At 37.8% G+C, this 21931-nt stretch overlaps 1 protein-coding gene and 1 long non-coding RNA gene across 3 annotated transcripts in view; one reads left to right on the forward strand and one right to left on the reverse strand.

Annotated features, from left to right (window-relative positions):
• LOC112159318 (metabotropic glutamate receptor 4) overlaps positions 1-21931 on the forward strand; it is a 219613-nt gene that overhangs the window by 81018 nt on the left and 116664 nt on the right. The window lies entirely within an intron of this gene.
• LOC112159322 lies at positions 10364-14310 on the reverse strand. Its single transcript, XR_002921463.2, has 2 exons — positions 13363-14310; positions 10364-10568 (listed from the first exon to the last, which is right to left on the reverse strand). It is a non-coding gene; the product is annotated as an uncharacterized LOC112159322 (long non-coding RNA).

A 21931-nucleotide genomic window follows, 5' to 3' on the forward strand; every position in this document is an offset into this window, starting at 1 on the left:
AATATATATATATATATATATATATATATATATATATATATATATATATATATATATATATATTATCCATTAAGTCTTTAGAAAGAAGTTGGAAAATGTATGCAGCCTTTTGCTCCACATGCTTCAAATATTAAAAAGGCTCCAAAGGACGGGAGACCCACTTCACCCGCTGTGACATTGATTCACAAAAGTCTCAACTGTCTGCTGCCATTTCAATTCTTACTCACAACTCAGCAGTGGGCATGAAGGTGAATAATGCAAAGAGGAAATGTAGACAAGTCAAACCGATGTGCGGCAAGTCAAGGGGAATGAATGCTGGCTCATCCTTGTGTGCTCCCCCCCGAAAACACTGGAACGCCTATTTAAGTTGTTCTTCTCAAACCTGTCACGCAACCTCACCTTCATGACTGTGGAGTCCCTGATGGACAGAAGCTGGTCTGTCTGCCAAGGATAGGTTAGCAAGTAACTGGATGGTGAGTTTTTGGTATGTCTAAGAACAATCACAGATACTGAACATAAACATTTATTAAATCGTGGAAACTAAAGCTTCTTAAAAAGGAGACAAATAAATGACAATAAAGGGAGTTTGAGAAAAAAATCAGACTTTAAACATGCCAGAAATAAAAAAAAAAACCTGTATCCAGAGCAGCAGGAGGTCATAAGAGATTTTAGGGCAGGACCACTGGCTCCCCCTTCCCTTCCTCACTGCATAGTGGAGCTTGTGGCCTGCCTAGTGTGTTTAATACTTCACCAGTACATGTTTTTGATAGCATTTTTTCATCTCCTCCTGATTCACATTGATTTGAACCGAAATACTTGCGCGTGGTTTACATGGGATGCGGAACAGAGGCCGTTTCCATTTGCCGCCCTTGTTAATCTTTTAATACTGGAGCTCAATTGATGTTCTTTGATTTATTGTAATTTTTTTTAATTGTGAACACTTTTCTCCTTCAGAATCTGCTGGAATTACGATGATCGTGTAAACAGTTGAAAAGTTACACTATGTTAAAGATTTTGTGTTTAAGGGTGTTAAAGGGTTAACCTTTTGTGTAGTTCATACCAGGCGAAGCACCGCGGAACTCTGCGGCTGGCTCGCGCTGTGCAGCTATCAATTTACCGTTTTGTCTATTTTTTGTGCGAGTCGCGAGTGATCCTCGTCAATTCTAGCCAGACGTTATGTCAAGACGTACAAGTAAAATCCGTCAATTTTCAAAATATAACCAATTTTTCACAATAAAATACAGAGATTGACAAATGCGATCATATTTTTGTATCTAAACAGACAGTAGGGATGAGACTATACACACAAAAACTCAACACACAAAAAACAAAAAGACACACAGACACTGAGACACACACATACTATGGTCACCCTTGTATTTGCGTTTCTTTAATCGCGGTTTTACCTATTTGGTCACATGACTGTTCCAGTTTGTCACAAAAACTGCAACAACTTAAGACACTTGTATGGAATTTTCAAAGAGTGGGGGTATGTGGTTTTAGCTCAGTTATGATAGCAAAAAAAAAAAAAGCTTTAAATAATCACAGTTGAGCAGAAGCATCTGTCGACCATTGCTTAAAAAGATGTGTCTGGTGTGAGCTGGAGCTTAAGCGAATACCGCGCCCACACCGCTTCACAGCGCTTCCGCATCTGGTGTGAACCACGAGTTAGAAATTCAATGTTGACCTTAATTTTCTTTGTTTGTGTCTTCCAGCTACAAAAGCATGTTGAGATCTCAGAAAACTGAATTTTGATCAGAGTGGGCACAAAATAATATCAATCAATCAAACTTAATAAAAAAAAAAAAAATGCTTCTTATGCTCTACGCACCTCAATGCACCATACAATTTAAAGTAAAACAACTGAAATTAAAATAAATGTAACAATTTCTCATCATATATAAATGCTGAGAAAGGTAAACATGCCCATTTTTCAGCAGCCTATAGATCCATCTTTAGAGGCAAAAAGTAATTATTTTTTGTGTAGAGCTATAATTCAGTGGCAGTTCTTAGGAAAACGTGTTGCTCTGCTGTTGTGTGCAAAGACTGTTTGAAATGGTTTAGGAACGCATCTATTTGTTCCTCCCTTTGTTAAAGTGCTGCTGCAAGCCTATTAAAGCTGTGCAGGTTGACGTTGGTGTTACTTATGTTCTTGTTTTTTTTCTGTTTTGATTTTCCTGGTTTTGTTGTCATCCCCTGCATATGACCCAGTTTCTTTAGCAACTAGAGGGATTCTTCAAACTTAACACTTGAATGTTATGGCAGAATAGAATTCCAGTTAGTTGAAGTCATTGAAAAAATGATGGTTTATTTAAAAAAAAAAGAAATATAAATGAATTTTTCACCCAAATTAACTAAACGCAATGCATTGTGGTCTATATTTGACAATCTAGCAAGCATTTTAGTGTTTTTCACAGAGACTTCTGGGAAATTTTTTAATTGTAATTTTGGACTGCTCCATAAAATGGTGACCACACTCTATAGTGAGTAGTAAAGGAATTCGGGCTTAACCATGGAATCTAATGGAGGATAGTAAAAAGTCCAAAGGGTGAATCAATTTCTGCTAATCCAGCAACGATAAAATATGGGCTGGGAATGTCTTATAAGGGAAAAATAAAGTGTTTTATCTTTATAAAAACAGTTCGCATAGTTTTAGATCTAAGCAAGCCTTGTGTCAGCAAAAGATGAAAAATGTCTGGCTGGTTTTGAGGGGAAACAACACCACGCAATGAGTGCACACTCAGGAAAAAAAATGGGTTCATACTGAACAGGCTTGAAATAAAAGACAACAGATTGCAGGAAAGCAGTTAATTGCCCAAACTCAGGTTGTTTTGGCAGTCCTGAAGACATAAATGTTATCTTTGGATTTGAGATAAGTACCGAGCATCATCACTAAATCTGCTCTGGTATGAATGCTAATTCTATCGCTGCCGAACCCTTTGAGTCCACAAAAACCCCAGTATGTGAAAAGTGAAATAAAATGAGGATTGCTTTTTTGTGAATCACGTATGGATCATCTACTCACTAAATCTGCTCTGGTATGAATGCTAATTCTATCGCTGCCGAACCCTTTGAGTCCACAAAAACCCCAGTATGTGAAAAGTGAAATAAAATGAGGATTGCTTTTTTATGAATCACTAATGGATCATCTACTCATTAGAATTTAATGTGGGTCTTTTTTATTTAAATCCCAAATGCTTCAACAACACAGTCACGAGAACAAACGGCTGACATCTGTGACTGACCATGACTCAAGACATTATGTACAGAACACACAACAAATGGCACTGACACCACTTAGCTTGATTTTATTTGTCCTTGATTCCAGTTTTCTCTAATTACTTTGTATAAATATATATAAAAAATGAATGACTATTCTGCAGAGGTGGAAGATGTTAAAACCATTTAATGAGCTTTGGTTTTCTGGAGTATTTTTTAATAAAGAAACTATTTATTTGATACTTTGTTTTGCTACATTATCTACACACTTTCACCACCCTGCACTAAATAGAGAGGGATTTTTTTTTGACTGCTTAGTCTTTTTTATTGATGAACAAAAGATAATCAGCAAGAGTTTTGTTTCCCAGATAATTTAGATTTAGTTGATGAGATAGAAAAGGAGCAGTGATTTTAGTCTCAGCTATTACTGGAGTAAAAAGACCTCATAGTGGTACCTGCAAACTTTGACTGAGCAGATGTTTGAGAATGTCAGAATCAGCATTATAAGCCTAAACAATGCTGAAATGGAGCAAGCAGCTTGGTAAAAAAAGTAAATAAAAGTTTCAATTTTATCTATATAAAGACACATGAAAGGAAAATTGTCTTTTTAACATGTTCTGGAGGACATATATAAAGACAAATGAGCTTAAAATTGCATTTTTGAGTATTTATTTATTCAAATTGTTGTGAATTAGGAGCAAATAAAAAATGCTAGTTGTAAAATATTGGATTTGTGACAGAAAGTACATTGGGTGGGCCATAAGCTCCCAAGCTCTTAGCAATGGGAAGGGGAGTATTGCTCCATGCCAATAGTCCCACCCAAAACTCAGAAGCAAATGTCCAATGAAATCCTGCCACTCTGCAGAAACTATGTTCTAGAAAACGACTTTTTTTTTTTTTAATTTTGGCTAAAAACTGCCTAATTATAATTAAAAGACCACTGAGAACACTTTTAAAATAGAGGAAAAGATGATCGCAGTAGGATTTTCAACTTTCAAAGTCTGAGGCTCCATGTGAGACTTCACCTCTTGGAGTTTTAACTATCATGAGAGCAGTGAGGACCATAACAAAACGGTGGACCTCAGAAAAGCTGAAGCCATAGTCACTAAGAAAACAGATGACACCCCAATGTGTCACAAAGAGCTGAGTACATGTACAGACCAAAATCATGCTCTTTAAGATCCACCCAACTCACTGTATTTGGAAAGGGGAAGACGGCAGTTACAGGGAAGTAAGTAAGAAATAAAAAGTAAAAAAAAAAAACTATTTAGTTCTAAACAAATTATTTTGACAAATTGTAGAAATGGGGGGAAAAACGCGATTTCATTTGATTTGGGTCACAGAAAAAGAACCTTTTTTTTTCTCCAAGTACTGATAGAAAAGTAGAAACTTCTGGAGACTCCGGGACAAAATAATGGTCATTAATGACAGCTGTCCAAAACCATTGTAGGAGATTCAGGTAATCAGGGAAGTTGGTTGGAGGGAAAGTGGGTGTATTCAAAATCTGAAAAAGTCGCAGTCCTTTCCAACAAATCTGGATTTCACACTGTGGAACGCCATTGTGGAAAAAGTCACATTAGAGAGCCCGTTTTTGTTCCCTCAAGGATATTCAGCGCCTCAGCAAGATAAGGTTGTATGCTTTGACAGTGAAGCCCTTGACATCCTCGAACATTTTATGCACCGTTAAAGTCACCGTAACCCAGGAAGGAGTTCATGGTTTTTCCACTGAAAGACATTTATATTTAAGTTGCAGATTTAATATGGTTTAGGTCATCTATCCCATTACTGTTTGGTTTATTAATCACGGCAAGCATACAAACAAACATTGTACTAGTACTATATTAGTATTTTGGATTTGTTTACGGATGTACTGGACTTGTTTGCTCCATCGCAGTCAGAGAGGAGAATGGTTTGCTCAGCACTTGAAGAGCAGCCAGAATTCCATCCCCATGGTGCGCCATGAATATTTCACCATTTTGTTACGCAATCCATGCCGAGGGATTTGAATTAAAAGCTCCCCCACAGCAGTTCTTCATCACTGGATCCAGCTCGTGGTCTGTTTTCATCCATCGGGTCTTCGTACTGCTTTCATAAGCAGAGGCAGAGTGCACCAGCACTTGAAGTAATGAGCGCTTGGTTGCTTATGATACTCAAGACAGACAGAGTGTAATTAAACCTCCGGGCTCTTGATTGGATCTGTTATGTTTCACTGACAACAGCTATCTTCACTGGAGTGAGCGGCGATATTGCAGCTACTGCGGGCTGCACTGGCTGCTTCCTGTATGGATGCTGACTGGCTCAGACAATCAAAAGCTCCCAGACAAAGACAGAGGGAGCTTGGGCACCTTCCACCCAGCTCTGCTCCCTAAATTAGGTACAGGGAGACCTACTCAGTGGGAAGGACTTGGAGAAATGATGTCGGAGCGGCGGTGACAGATGGATGGAAGAGAGCTGTGGCGGTAGTTTGGTTTACTCCAAGCAGGAAAAGAAAAGAAGGTTAACTGGCTGCCTGTTGTGCTGTCTGTGAAGCAAAGACTGCGCATCCGCCTTTCTCTCTTTCCTCATTAGAAACAGAGCCAGGGGCCCTCAGGCACAGTGGCTGACTCCCCCTCAACATTTCACTGTGCTGAGACTGGGCTCTTATTGGATTACCCCATCAGCCACCAGTGACGATGCGCTGAAAGCTTCAGAAGCTCTCAAAAAATATGCACACACAGGCTTTTTACTTTCAGCCGGTAATTTTCCATCCATTCATCTGTCTGTAAAGGCAATTATGCCTATCTGCTTCCAGTAGATCCAAACAAAAACACAGCAGTCTTGAAGTGAGATGAATGTTAAACATAAATTAATTAGTTGTGACTAACTGTCAGTCATAAACCGAATATGTGCAAAGGGACACTTACCTTACTTCACATCCTGCAGAACACACAGCTGCATTTGCATTTAGCCTGCATGCTTTCAACCTAAAGTGCAGTGATTTTTTTTTTCTTTCCCCTCCTCTTCTGACAAATTCTTGATAGAAACATTTGGCTTTGTAGCTGCTGAATGCTCCACTGTGCTCGCCATTTCGATGGCAAATCTGCGGGTCTATTAAAGGGACACAAAGCGTTCATCAAAGGTTTTCTTTCAAGTATAGTTCAAGGAAGATGCGTTTGACGATTTGTTACAATGACTAATGCTTTTCTGTTTTACGGTGCGGAGTTTGAGTAAAACAGATGTGCAATTTTGAGAAAAATGTGTTTTTAACCATCATAGCGATGCTTTTGTCTTTCTAAGCTGTCAGAAGAGGATATTCCCTACTTTGTTTTTAAATTCCTACTGTGCATAAAGTCTAAATGTAGTTTAAATTATTGGTTTAGTTACGAATGATTCCAGGTGAGGCAAGCTCCAGGCCTCCTGCTGGTTTTCCAAATATAAGGATCAGGTGTGTTTAGCCAATAAGGAGTTTTAATGGCAGTTTATTTGGAAAACATGTAGGTAAACACCAGCCCCGAGTCATGGAGTAATACACCCCTGGGTTCATCAACCTGAGGTTCTGGAGTCACATGTGACCCTTTTACCCCTCCACTGAGTCTCAAGGCTGAAGAAAATAAAATAGTTGCTCTAACTTTCCACAATTACTTAGTTAGTATTGATTGAATTTAGATCAAATCAAAGGTTTTAAATCCATAGCTGAGGTGCTCCTTGAACAGTAGGATATAATGTTGCATCCCTGCTGACATTACACAGGATCAAGAGGTTTTATGTGCTCCACCATTCCTCTATAATGCACAGATTTTAAATACTGCTATTGCTAAAAAGTTTGAAGTTCTCTGAATGCACTTTTTAACGTAAGAGCTAAAAGCACATATTACTTTATGCTGCACAACAATGTTTATTAGTGATATAGAAGGAAGTTGATAAGAAAATCAATTTTTATGCAAACTCCCATTTGTTTTGCTCCTGAAAGCGATGCTGGAAATATGCTTTCAAAACTTGCAGCAGCAAACAGCAATGCGCCCATTTGAAATACCAGTACATTTATTTTAGTAACAAATTAACCCTTTTGCTCTCTTATGGGGTCTAGATGACCCGACCCTTATATAGATGTGTTATCCCTCCCATGATAAAGGTGGACAGAATGTTGCATCTGTCTCGGACACAAGTGAAAATAAAAAATCCTTGGAAAAAGAAAAGCTTGTGGGGTCGAAATAACCCCACTTTTAATGTAATTATGCCTAAGATAGCACAAGGGTGAAATATAATTTAGCGAGTTTAACAGCTGTTGTGAAACATTTATATTTGTGACATGCTAGGTATTAGCCACGCTAGAAGCGTTAGCCATGTTAGCATATTCCCAATACCTTTAACTCCCAACCTTATTTGCAACAAAAAAACAGACTGATACCGCTTAACATTACCGTGACTATGCTAAGTCCAAATCTTTTTAGTAATGGATAAACAAAACTCAGTCCGATATTGCTACACATTAGCCGTATTAGCATATTCACAATACCTGTGACTCCCAACCTTGTTTGCAACATGTAAAACGCTAACTTTCAACTTTGTTAGTAACATGTCAACAAAACATAGTCCAACACCGCTATGCGTTAGCCACTTTAGAAGTGTTAGCGTATGCACAATACCAGTAACTTCTAACTATTCGGCTTTGCTATGTATTAGCATATTTACAGTAACAAACAAACTGATACCGCTAAAATAAACATTAATGTGACTTTGCTAAATCCCAACTTTGTTAGTTACTCGTTGAAAAAAAAGTCTGATGATGCTACATGTAAGCCGCGTTAGTGTATTTATAATTACACCAACTTAAAGTGCAACTCGTAACAAAACAGGCTGACATTTTGACAGAGTGCTGTGTATGTCTTAAAATCACCAACATCAGTAACACAACCAGAATTAATCCATTTGAGGCGTTCCAGATTATAAGGCGTACTGTTGTTTATTTCATTTTTTTTTTTTTTTTTTTTTCAATTAAGACTTTTAAGTGACCTTATAGTGTGGAAAAAACACTTGGTAAAACTGAATAATAATCAAAACTGAATAATTTTCCTGGTCTAATCAATGAAATTTCTATTAAAATGTGGATACCATGCTTCTTAAATTTGATATTTTACTAATGAAAAAGGTTCCAATTACCATACAGGAAGTAATAAAATGTGTGTTTTTTTTTTTTTTATTCAGACTAAATGCCAATATTCCTGCATGTTACACTTGGGCTTGTTAGTGCTGTGTTGCACATGAATAATCCCTTGCAGTGTGCTATCACCTTCACAGAGCCTCATTACCTGAGACATGGGTGGTATTCGACAGGAGATGTGTTTGAAAGAAAGAAATGATTCTGACAGAGCCTAATCACATTCTGCCCCAAAGGTAATTTTGTGCACACTATGCTACGTTTTCTTATTCTTGCCGTGTTCTCCCTTAAATCCAAGGAATCTCAACAAATCACACAGAATTCCCTACACTAGAAAATGGTAGAAAGCAGGAAAAATCTTTAATTAAAGCTACTTTTTTCAACCTATTTACTGGTCAGTAGGGTTTCTATAGTTTTATTTGTGACCCTCAACATGACTTTTACAAGTTAGCAGACCGAATCCATAAAGCTGGATTTCTCAGCCTCCCCTCCGTATGGCAAATATCCCTCCATCCACCATGCTCTAGCAGAAAGAGGAACAGCTCCTTTACCTCCGGATTAGTTCTAGCCCAGCTCCTTTTGCCCACCCGGACCCGAGAGGTCAATTCCTCACGCTGTCGTGAGTTAAGGCTGCCCAGAGTGTTGCCATGCATTCTTGGAAGAGTTTTTCTCCCTTTTCTCCTGGTGTTTGCAAATCCCTCTGCAGGCAGTTGGAACCGGTGCTGGTAATCACCAAGCACAGTGACAAAAAGCCACTGGGGTGGCTGTTCATTCGTTTTGTCAAGGTTGGGTTTCATTCAAATTAATTACTTGCATTTAATTACAGTGTTTCAGCAGGCCCACTGAGAAAACGCTGGCAAGAGGGCAAAAAAATGTTTGTTGTTGTTATTTCCTCTTTTGAAATGTATGATTTTCCTTAAATGCATGATTTAATCCTGCCGAGGAAATCTAAAAAAGCCAAGAGCGACATCAAAAACACACAACATAAATAGTACCAACGGGGTCTTCTTATGTTATCTGTGTGGGAGCTGTCACACTCTCCCCGTTTCTCAATTGCTCACGTTGATGTCTGCTGATCCAACTCTTCCATGTAAGTTTACATCTGCACACCAGAAATAAAAAAAGAAGCAACCGCATAAATGATTTCTTTTTTAAAAGTGCACATGAGATCAAAAATGTTTTCCTTGCATGATATGATCTTCAGTACAGAAATCCATTAAAGTCCAAATGCTGTGATTTGCAAAAATTTGCTTAAAAGTCAAAGATTTGAAGACACCAAAAAGTGAACCACAGTTTTTCCATTGAAATAATCAATGTTGCCACGACAGCTTTCAGTCGCTTTAATAGACGTGACAGCTGTCTTCGTTTTCAATTCCACCATATCTCCATGCACAAATAAACATAAAACATACAGCCAACAAAAGGTCATAATAATAATAAAAATAAAAGATTTTAAAGCCACAATAAAGTTGCGAGTGAACATAAAAGATTTCTTCTGTCAGCTTAATGTCAGGCAATATCCTCAGACTGCCCTGCAGCAGGGACAGAAAGAGAAACTTTGGCCGCCTACAGGCTAAGTAGCTTGGACATCATCCAGCCTTCAAGCAGAAGAGACAACACAGAGCTTCCCATGAAGCACTGCTGTGCCACACAAAAGCAGCTGAGACTTACCATCAAAACATGACACTCAAACAGTAATTTTAAACTCAACAGAACTGGGTCAAGTCATGCGCTGCAATGTTGTAAAGGACTTATGAGCGTTATGGTTGTATAGATGCTCTAAATGAAGGACAATTTTTCTTTCAAATAAAATACAGTTGATGGGTTTTGGCTCCATTGCATGAAAGAGAATAAAAAAAGTGACGCTTGAGCAGGTGGGAGGATCATTCCAAGATGAAATGTCTGGACAGTTTTTTTTTTTTTTTTTAACATGTCGACTTGCCGACATAAGGGATGTCACTTTGGATAATTTATCATAGATTTAAATTAAAACTAAAACAACATAAATGATTTTATTTCGCTTTATTACATTATTTGGTTTCAAAACTGAAGTATCTATTTTGAAATGGCAGCTTGAGGATAATTCCGTCCTCTCTCTGTCACGCCTGCTCCGGAAGTGTGCAGCTTGGATGAGTGGGCAGATCTTCCACGGCCGGTTTGCTGTCAAGGTGGCATTTACTTCAGTGTGGATGATGCAAAGTACGCCAACTTCCTGTAAACAGATACGCTTCATTCAGTAACTGAGAGGTGCTGGTTGCTAAGCGTCTGAAATGCTCCTGAAAGCGACACCGGAAATATGCCTTCAAAACTTTTAGCAGCAAACGTCAATGTTTCTATTTAAAATATCAGTACATACATTTTATTAAAAATATAGATACGAAATGTATTTATATCCTCGTCTGAGCTGACATCCAGGTCAAAACAAAATGGCTGGACATTACCGGTACTGCTTGACATTTTTATGTAGCAGCGGTGAAGATTTACACTAGAGCTATCACAACCAGAGAGGGGGGGGATCAGGGGCGGGGTTAATCAGCTCAGCATCAAAAGCCACGCCCCCTCAGAGGAGATTTTGGAAACAGAGGCTTCAGATCAACGTGAAAAATGGCTTTTTGAGACATTTAAATTGTGGGATTTTGGTTCAAAACTTCATAATAATAATTAAAACACTACTAGGAACAAACTTTAGAATTAAAAAATGTCATAGTTTATTTTAAATTTATATAAATTACATTTATGGTTTCAATTTTTAGTTAAATAGATGAATAGAAACTACTTAAACAATTTCATAAATACTTAATTCTAATTATTAGTCTTAAATATATAATATGTTCTGTTGTACTTTGAATACATTTTAAAAAATGCTATTTTTCTAATCTTATATGCTGCTCATTTCTTGTAATATTTCGTCCTGTTAATTGATATTAAAAGTCTCTGGATTGATCTATTTTTCACTTATTTTGATGAGTTTACTAATTACAAACCCTAAAGTGTCTCGTTGTAATCATTTTTGAAATGTGTTACTAAAAAACTAGGAACATATTAATGAAAAACATTGCCTACTCATACTGTATTTAAGTAAAAAATCAATATGATTTTTTTATTTTGAGCCAAAACACAGTATTTTTATCCTCTCCTAAGCTAGTTTCCATGGTCTCACGAAGCACTTTTGCAGGTTTGTTGAGGCATCAGTGCAAACCTGCAGACAGAAACATTTACAAATCTTCATATCACTCTTCCACGAGCTCCAACCCGTTCTCCAAATGAAGATAGAATGAGGATTGTGTCATGCCTCCAGTGCCCTTACATGGGCTCAAAAGGATCAATGCTCATTTCCATACAAATGATATCAAGTCAGAGCTTCCCCAGACTATAACATGTGTTTAAATGAGCAAATAAAACTGACAGGCTGGCTCTTCATACAATTACCGTGGCTCCTTTACCCTGCAATCATCATCATCATCTTAACATTCTTCACTACAGATTGGTGTCTAGATATTGATCTGCTGTTATTGAGTCACTGTGACGGATTCTCTCTGCTCCTGACAACTTTAGATTGTTCTGCAGAAATGCAGGCGTAGGACATAGAAAAGTAACAAGCTTTTCAAGCTTTTTTGTCTCATTTTAAGTTTTAAGAGCTTTCAGTTTGGATTCCTAAACAAAATGTTTTTACTTTCAAGTAGACGCTACATGGGGGTCATTTTGGTTTGATGCATATTTGCCTCAATAGGCTTCGATGGATTAATGCTGACTGACTGTAAACGGTTCCGCCCTCTGACTTCTAAAGAAAGATGTCTTCTTATACTGGTGTGTGCGTGACATAAATGCCTTCATAATATTGTATTCTGCACCACTGTAATGCATTTAAATGGTTGACATTATATAACACCGACTACTTGTTGCAGCAAAAGCCTTTCCATGTCAACGGACGCCTAGAGAGCAGTTATCAAAGACAAAAAAATATATACAGCCAAGCTCTGAGAAGCAACCAATCATCTTTTCCTGCCTGAGGTATACCTTAAATTTGTTGGTGCCTGAATGTTTTTATGTTTTGTTTCTTCCTGCAAACAAGAGTAAAGATGCGAAACGTGTCGGCATTTTTCTAGGTGGAAATGGGCTCCAGGTTGGATATGAGCTTTTATAGTTTGCGGGACATAGTTTCTGCAGAGGGGTATGATTTTATTAGTAATTGTCTCAGAGTTGTGAGAAGAACTGTTGGCTTTGAGTAAGCCCTTCCACATTTCCCATCATCCATCTGTTTACGTGCTCTCCTCTGGCTTACAACCCCAACACAATATTACTGGTGGAACAAAAATGGCGAGCAAAGTCGGAGCCATCCAGTCGTGCAGTTTTGAGGCAGATGGAGTTCAGATGAGGAAAATGAAGACGTACATGGATCTATTTGTTTATAGGTGGATGCATCAGAATGGAGTGGAGCTTGTGGGTTGCCAAATGTGGCTCCTACATCACAGCTACAAGCTTTTTCCAATTAAATGTTTTCATCTGCTTCTGATTTTCAGCAATTTGAATAAAGAAATAATCAGAAATTCAAATTTAAGCTCACATTTCCTTATATAGGTCTTCCATCATCAGAAAAAACAAGATTTTTATTGGAGTGGGGCTTTAATACTAGAGACTATGATAAAACTAGCACATTTTCTGCCAAAAACCTGTAAATATATGTAGTGATTTTGGTTTACATTGATAGATTTTAACTTATTAGTGCTTTATTGGTGTTCTGTTGTCTTAAAATACTATATGATGGAACAGGCTTACCTGTTCATGATTGTTTTCTACAGGAAATCGGAGTGTAACTGCTATGAATGTCCAGGACAGAATATGTTTTATTTATTTGATGGGATCGGGAATTTATTAAAAAAAAAAAAAAAAACTTATTAATTGCAAAGCTGGAAAAAAATAATTGTGATTAATCGCAATCCTTTTAATTTCTTGTTACATTATTCAGCGAACACTTATTATTTGAACTGATGTTTTATTTAACTTACCGTGACGATGAGCATGTGTACTGCTTTCCTTTGCTGCTGCAGTGGAGGCTCAGTTACGCATTGTCATGTTACCGTGACAACGTGCAAGACAACAGATCAAATAGTCTGCTTTTTGTGAAGAAGAGATCTAAACTGAAAAAAATACTAGATTAAAGTAATGTAAACTGATTGAATATGTATTCATTTTGTAAATAATAATGGTATATGTGGGATAAAACCAGACAATGTTTTGATGCACGCTGAGGAAACCGGAACCATCTGAGGCAAAGTGAAAGACTCCTGCTTCGTGAGGTTCAATTACTTTCCGTTAATACATTTTTACATGCAAACTACTTTTTATTAATCACTTGTGTTCTTTTCGACAGCCCTAGAATTTAAGTAAAGATAGTTTACCTTAATATACAGACTCGTTGAAAGAGCCACTCCAATGAAAATTGTGTTTTGGTGTTTTTAACATATTCTTGTAATGTTTTTCTGGTGATGGAGGATATATTTGATAAAGTTAAGATTAAAATTGCATTTATTGAGTTTTTTTTTTATTATTATTTAAATCAATGTGAATCAGGAGCAGATGAAAACATTTAGTCTGAAAAGCTCCCTACTCTGAGCTATGAGCAATGGGAAGGGTGGCGGGATTGCTCTGCGTCAACAGTCCCACCTAAAAGTTGGAGGCTTATTCTTGATCAACTACTGTTGTTTTGCAGAAACTACGCTATGGAAAATGACAGATTTTTTGTTTTTTATTTTGGGTAAAAATAAAAAAATTACAATCAAAAGACCAATGGGGAACTCTTTGAAAATATCTAAAAAAAATGACCAGAGGAGGACTTCAATTGCTTTTTAAACATTTCCAAGTTATGAAAAAAGTTTGGTTGCTTGTAAGGCTGATAAAATGTGTTTACATACAGTCAAATCCAAAAATAATAATTATCACAAAGGTTGCGTCAAACCCAGAAGCTCCCTGCGGTTTGTACACGTCCGTTACGTTTGAGTGCAACTCAGTGTTTTGAGTTTTCCTTGACTCATTAACCACCGTAATGGTCTCAAGCTGCTTTTAGTGCCTTCATTTTCTCATATAATCTCAAGGTGGTGATCTGAACCCTCCATATCTCTAAAGGACTCCTCCATAAAACCGTGGACATAAATCTCCACTTCCGATGCTGTTTGAGGCGTGAGCCGCTGGTCAATCGCAGCACTGCTGATCTTAACTAATGAAATGTACACTTCAGTCCATTAACAAAGTGTAATTTTCTTTTTTTTTTTCTTTAATGGATTTCTAAATCTGTAAGAGAAACTTCTTTTATTATTCATCTCCCTAATATTAAACCCCGCTGTCTTTTTCTGCGACCTAAGATTCACCGTCTTACGAGTCTCAGAGGCGCCGTAAAGACAGACAGTAAACGCACAAGGTCTCACTGACATCTGCAGGAGCTTGGGCATGACTTAAAGTCGTATTGACACGAGGACGAACGCAGTCGGTGCTTGGTCTTCTTCCAAAGTCATCCAAAGATGCCGCGCCATTAGATGATAGAGCACAGTTTGTGCAAAGAAAATCAATGCGTGTAAAGAGCATAACAAATGAAACATTTTGTTAAGTCTGTCACCGAGGCACCTGGAATACAAATGTCATCGATTCCGATTGTTTCCCTTTTACATTGAGACTTAAGCGACGCCGCAGAGCGACGCTCGCACTTTGTAATTTATTCTTTGTGATGGTAAAACACGGAGAGATAACAATCCTTGCAGCATTGATTTGTCTTCATTTCGGGTACACGAGAGGAGCCTGTGTTAATTTTCTCAGCCTCATTTCATTTCCATTTATCTTCTGAGCTATTTCTAAGCAAAGGAGGGCTGGAGCTGCAAAGCAGGACTTCAGCGGCATACACAAAACATACAAGCTAAAGTCTTTTAATGGTGTGCTTTAAAATGAAAACAGGTTTTATTAAACAATCCGTTTAGAAAATGACGTTTAGTTAAAGAAAAAAATGTTAATTATATCCAAAATAGGACCCACTTTTAAAGAAATAAATTTCTGTGTGTTGCTGGCAGTCCCAAAGTAAACTTTAAGTTTCAATTTATCATGAAACATAAAGACAAAATCCATTAAAATAACAAAAAGTACCAATCTGCCTGGAAATGTTTGCTCTAACCCCTTTATCCTCTAAAAAAGTGAGTGATATTTTCCTCCTTTTTAAAATACTTATAGCTTCCAGGTAATAAATAAAAAAATAAAATAAAAAATTGACCACTTTGACCTGGGAGTTTACAGTCCATATCCCTCACATGTTCCTGTAATCTATTGAAGCCACTTGGTTCAAATTCAAATAATTTATTTATCCGTCAGAAACTTTATTTGCAGATCGAACGTCAGCACAAGTAAAGGCCCACACATGCAGAACTTTGTTTTAACCACATTCATCCTAAATACACAAAAATAGAAATAAAAACAGATCAATCAATAAAATTAATAATTGACCACAATCCTCCATGTATGCTTTCCCTGCTATTATCGTTCTCCTTCAGTTATGTGCTGCAAGGTAGTCTATATAGTCCATATCTATCAAGAAATGGACTGTATATTAATATATTTACATATTTAAACCTTGTAAGGTGTGAAAATGAATAGTATTTAGTTTAAAGGGCATTTGTGTTGACAGTTTTATGAGGTTCTTGTAAATAGTTTTGATAGAACAACTTCAGTTGACAACTAGATAAAACACTTTGCTAGAAGATTCATGATCTATAATTGTGGAAGAGGAAAAAAAAGAACATACACTTAACGATCGCTTTATTAGGAACACCTTACTCGTACCAGGTTGGACCTCTTTTACCTTCAGAACTGCCTTCATCCTTGGTGGCATAGATTCAACAAGGTACTGGAAACATTCATCAGAGAGTTTGGTCCATACTGACATGACAGCATCCATGATGCCAATATCCTGTTCCAGTACGTCCCAAAGGTGTTCTATCAGGTTTAGATCTAGTGGCCCATTGTCACGTTCTAGAAACCGGTCTTAGATGATTCCAGCTTTATGACATGTTGTATTATCCTGTTGGAAGTATCCATCAGAAGATGGGTCAATGTGGTCATAAAGAGATGGACATGGTCAGCAACAATACTCTGGTATGCTGTGGCATTGTAGTGATGATAAATTGGTACTAAAGGACCCAACGTTTGCCAAGAAAATATCCCCCATACCATTACACCACCACCACCAGCCTGAACTGTTGATACAAGGCAGGATGGATCCATGCTTTGATGTTGTTGATGCCAAATTCTGACCTGACCATCTGAATGTTGCAGCAGACATAGCTTCTCATCAGACCAGAAAATGGTTTTGGTTTACATTTGGTTTTGCTTCTGTTGTCCAATTTTGTTGATCCAGTTTGAATTGAAGACTCAGTTTTCTGTTCTTAGCTGAAAAGAGTGGGACCCAGTGTGTTCTTATGGTGCAGTAGTCCAGGTGTCTTAAGGTTGGACGTGTTGTGTGTTAAGAGACCTCGGTTATAACCAGTGGGTATTTGAGTTATTGTTGACATCTTTATTTTTCATTGGTAAAAAGAACCTCATCACAGTGACGCTCAGAAGTGAGATTTTTGTCATCTGTAACCCATATAAACATACATGAAGTTGAAAGGGGTTGTTATTACCCTTTTCTGATCAGGTTTAATTTTTGAGACTTTTATACTCTGCGGATATTCATAGTTTTTTTGGAACATTAAAACGCTATTAAATACAAAAGGGGCATGCTTAATGAAGTAATTATGAGGTCAAGGCAACACTGAACAGTCAAAGCGAGAGCACAATAAAGAAAACCCTGTCTTTGCTGCAGTTTACAATTACACTTAAGTCTGCTTCAGATTCATCAGGAGTGAATTTTTCGTCTCACACACAAGAGCAAACATTTACAATTTTAAGCTTAAGTGCAATACTTCTGCAGAGACCTCACTGGGCCTTCTCACCGCGGCACACAGTGGGAGCCCTAAGCATGTAAAGTAAACCCTGTTTGAAGCAGAGGAAGACGATCTGTTGAAGGAAATGAAAAGTGAGTGTAAACCTCTGTTGGATCCAGGAAGAATCATGCAACTCTCTTGTTAAACATGCACCCCAACACAAAACTCCACTTTCCACAAATGTTTGGCTAACCACATAATAGTTGTTTTACGGGTGGAGTGTCAGTAAAAGCTACAGGACAAAACTCTTTTGTTTTGCAGAAAATTAATCACCCTTGAAGAAGCTGAGTGTCTTAGTCGTGTCGGCATTTATTCAAACCTCATCTACCAATCCAACAACTACTTCTGTTATCGACTGATCTATGGTCTTTTTTTTCTGTCTGCTTTCTCGTATTCTGGGGTTATGTGAGGTCAGGCCTCCAGTCCAGCTGTTTTCCTGAGTAGAGGTTGAGTGCAAACTGGACAGGTCACCCCTCCACAGCAGCAATTACTCAGCGCTGACCTCAAAACTATGCCTCAACAGTCTGTAGAGTTTTTCCTGATTGTCAGCAAATGTACTTTTTGTCATAAATATTTTATGCTGCCATCAGTCTTTGTAAAAAGCCTGATCAGGGGAATTGTACCCATTTTCTTTCTACTTCTCTTCTCAGGCCCTTAAACTTCAAAGATTTGCCTCAGGTGAAAGGCCTTGTTTGCCTGCACATCAGGAAGTTGGCTGTCTGTTGGAATCAGTGTTAAGGCACATATAAAAATGACTCGATTGAAACTCTCAGGCAATCAGCCGGCACTGCTCACAGACGTTGGCCGGGCACGGCTTGATTTTGAGCCGTTGAGACTGCAGGCTCACTCACTTAGCCCACTCTGTTGTCTCATAACCGCTGCACGCGCTGCACACGCCTTTTACCAGCCATGGTTTTCTTTTCTGCAAGTTAAGCTAGAAGAAAAAAACGACTAATGAAATATTTAAAAAAATTCCAGCGACTGGGGTTTGCAGAGGTGAGCATTTTCCTTTTTCTCTCTAGACTCCTGAGAAGTTGCGGGTGCTGACCTTATGTGTAATCTATTGTCTAAAGGTATCTCTTGGTTTGCGCTGTATAATTAGAACAGATGCCAGTGGGCCACAAGCCACTTGTTTACATCAAAGCTTCAACCGTTGATACAGAGCAGCCAGAAAACCCCTCTGAACTCGTCTCCGTAGGATGAACTCCTAATCTGAATAAGCAATCTATGCAAATTACTAGTTCATTGAATTACTCTTTGTATGTTCCGCATAAATGATGACAATTAACATGCATTGGAACATGGGAGGTTAGGCATTTAGATGTAATCATATTCTGTGACATTGTTAATTTAATTTTTCAACATTAACAGGCATAACCTGAAATGAAAGATCAGATTTAAACTTAAGGAATATTTTAAAAATCCATCCATCTTCTTCCGTTTATTCGGGACCGGGTCGTGGAGGCAGGAGCCTAAGCAAAGATGCCCAGACTTCTCTCTCCCCGGCCACATCCTCCAGCTCCTCTGGGGGACCTCGAGGTGTTCAAAGGCTAGCCGTAGAAGACGTAGTCTGTGTACTTGGTCTTCCCCCCAGTAGGACATACCCAGAACACCTCTCCAGGGATCCAGGAGGCATTTGGACCAGATGCAGCCCAAAAGCCAAATTCCATAACCGGGTTTTGGGCCGCCGAGGCACTCGCCTTCAACTGCTACCCAAACCACATTGCACCGGCCCTTTCTGAGCTCTCCTGCAGGTGGTAAAGAGTGATCCCACGTTACTCCCATGATCCCCCGGCGACCAGGCACTCGCCTATCAGCCCCAACCCCAGGCCTTGCTCCAGGGTGGGGCCCTGGTGACACCAATCTGGGCGACGTAACTGGATCTATGATGTTGGTACTCATGAAGGGGTTCTGAACAGCTTTTTATCTAGCTCATCACGAAGGACCTGTCCTCCATGGGAGAACAGGATAGCTCCTGAGATCACATGAGCGCTCAAACCCCTCCACCACGTTAAGGTGGCGGATCAAGGGATTGGGTGGGGCGGTTTAAAACTCCTTTCACATCCATTCTTTACAGGATCATGTTACTAATATGTCCCTTTTTCCTCTTTTATTTTAGGTTTTTAATTGGTTTGTGATAGATAATTAGGTGAAACTAATCACTCGCCTCGAAGTATGTGAGGGACATTTAGAAAAAGTGAAATCCCCTGGTGTTAAAGGAACTGAGAACTTATCCTAGATTTGATTCAATGACAATACATGCTCCATATAAGTTTGAAAATGTTGGACTTTTTTTTTTTCTCCCAGCAGCTACGTCAGTTGGATTTTGGTCATTTGATACATATCCAATAGGAAGCAGCCAAAGCACACGGATCAATACTACAGTCAAAAGCAGGATGAATGGATGGCAGACGGCCTTGAATTATTTAATGGTGTTGAGCTTTTGTTTGACTTCTTGATGCAGGTCAGACTGTCTGTAAAAAGTTTCATTTTTTTTCTGAAACACACATGTACACAAAAATTAAAATGATACAAACATACCAACTCAGATAAGAAACGAGCTACTTGTTGGTTAAAAAAAAAGATAAATTTGTACTTTAAAATGTTGTTTACAATCCTTGTATGTCTTTCGCTATGTTTGCAGTAATAACATGACAGTCAGTTTTATTCTGATCGGAAAGAGATTCTTCTTCACACAAAAATAGTCAATAGTCAGGTTACACAATTTCATCACTTCTTCTGCTACACAACACCAGGTAGCAGTAAACAAAAGCATCATTATTGACCACATTACATTATGATTGCAGGTGGAACCATGTACTATTTTTACAAACACTCGCCTAATACACAGTTAAAGTTGTGTGAAAAGCATAACCTTCATACCTGGTCATGAAAAATAAACTGCATCCACTGCTGGCTTGTATAACTATCTAAACCAGGGATGAGCAAACTTCCTCGTGGGCCAAAAAAAGTTCAAAAATTTGACAGAAGGGCCAGACCAGGATTAGATTTCTGCCGTGTTTTGGTAATTCACCTCATAAAAGAAAGATATAAAACGGGATCTGTACAAAAGATGCATTAATCTTGATTGAAAATTACTTTAAAGCAGAACATTTTTTTATTTTTGATTTAAAAACTGAGGTTTTGTTTTAATTTTAGTCCCATTTTCACCAGTGGGATGACGTCCCTCAGGAAAAAACTCAAACTGAGGGAAATGCTGTGTTCATGTAGTGATGAAATAATTGGAAAAATGACTGTCTGACTTTGAAATTACACATAGATATCAGAAAAACAGCAAATCTTCAAATACCACATTAATGCAAAATAACTTTCTGCACCTGAACAAAGGTGAATTTCTTTGTAGAATTTATTTGCATAAATCTTTGTTTTTTTGGTTGAGGATTTTTTGCTTTGAATCTGCAGAGCACCAACTAATTTTCAAAAAGTTTATTATCACATACATTATATTAGAAGAATGAGGATTTTCATTTAGATCCAAAGATTTAGGGACTCTGTGGCCAATTGAGTATAATTGTTTATTAATTCACCGTAAATACACTTAAACAATTAACACCACCTGTTATTTTCAGAAATCAAACACCATCACTATAATTATCAGCTTCCGTTATTCAGCTCATCAAATTTGTTGAAAAATAAGTTGTTTTTGTACTGACAGAAGGAGCACAGTTGTTGCTTCAGGCTGACTCCAATGAATTATTTGTTGGCCAGATAAAAACATAAGTTTAGAAACATGAAAACATTCTGGTTGATGTTCGAGGAGGAACCACCTGTCAGCTCTGAAATGTATCCTCCTGAAACAGTCCATGAAACGGCTTAATGGGGTTGTATAACTCCAATTATGTCAAGAAAAAAAGAGGGTGTAAAATCACGTTGAAGGATAACAGCAGCGAAAACATACAGTAAATGTGGGAAGAGTCTCTAGGCTTTTTTTCTGTTTGTGTTTATCACAAATCCACAGATCCCTTCCAGTGTAGGCGTCTGGGGTAATGGATTAGAGCGCTGGTGCTGGTGATACCAAGGTTAAAAAAGAAGAGTATGTTTGGGAGTTTCTGTCTGTGTATTTCACTGGTGACTTTAACTCATGTTGATATGCAGTCCACTGTGCATATGAATTAGCTCAGCAAGTCTAAAAGACCAGCAGGTGTCAAAAAATGTAAAATAAATAAAAAAAGAGAGAAATGATTAAAGGATATTTGTAATCAGAAGCTGCATAAATGTTGGAACTTTCACAGAAAAACTTGCTTTAAATCAAAATTCTCAGATATTGTTTGTGTTACCTGACAACATTTTACAGTGCAAAAAACACTGCAGGAATTTAGGTTTGGGCGATCCTGAGCATTCTGCTATCAATCCGATACCGATCAATATCGTTGATACCGATATCAATATTTTTTGTAAATGTGGTGGATGTGACATGAAACTTAAAATTTCAATTGTTTTGAAGTGAAGTGTATAATTTTTTTTTGTAAGTTGCCCTTTTTATTAAGTTGATAAACATAAATACAGAAAATAGGACAATATTTTAAGTCAAATGTGAAATAGTTTATTAAAATAAAAACTTCTAGAAATTAAATAAAAAGTGAAAAAGTGAGTG

This window comes from Oryzias melastigma, linkage group LG7 (genome assembly GCF_002922805.2).
Source record: "Oryzias melastigma strain HK-1 linkage group LG7, ASM292280v2, whole genome shotgun sequence".
NCBI lineage: Eukaryota > Metazoa > Chordata > Actinopteri > Beloniformes > Adrianichthyidae > Oryzias > Oryzias melastigma.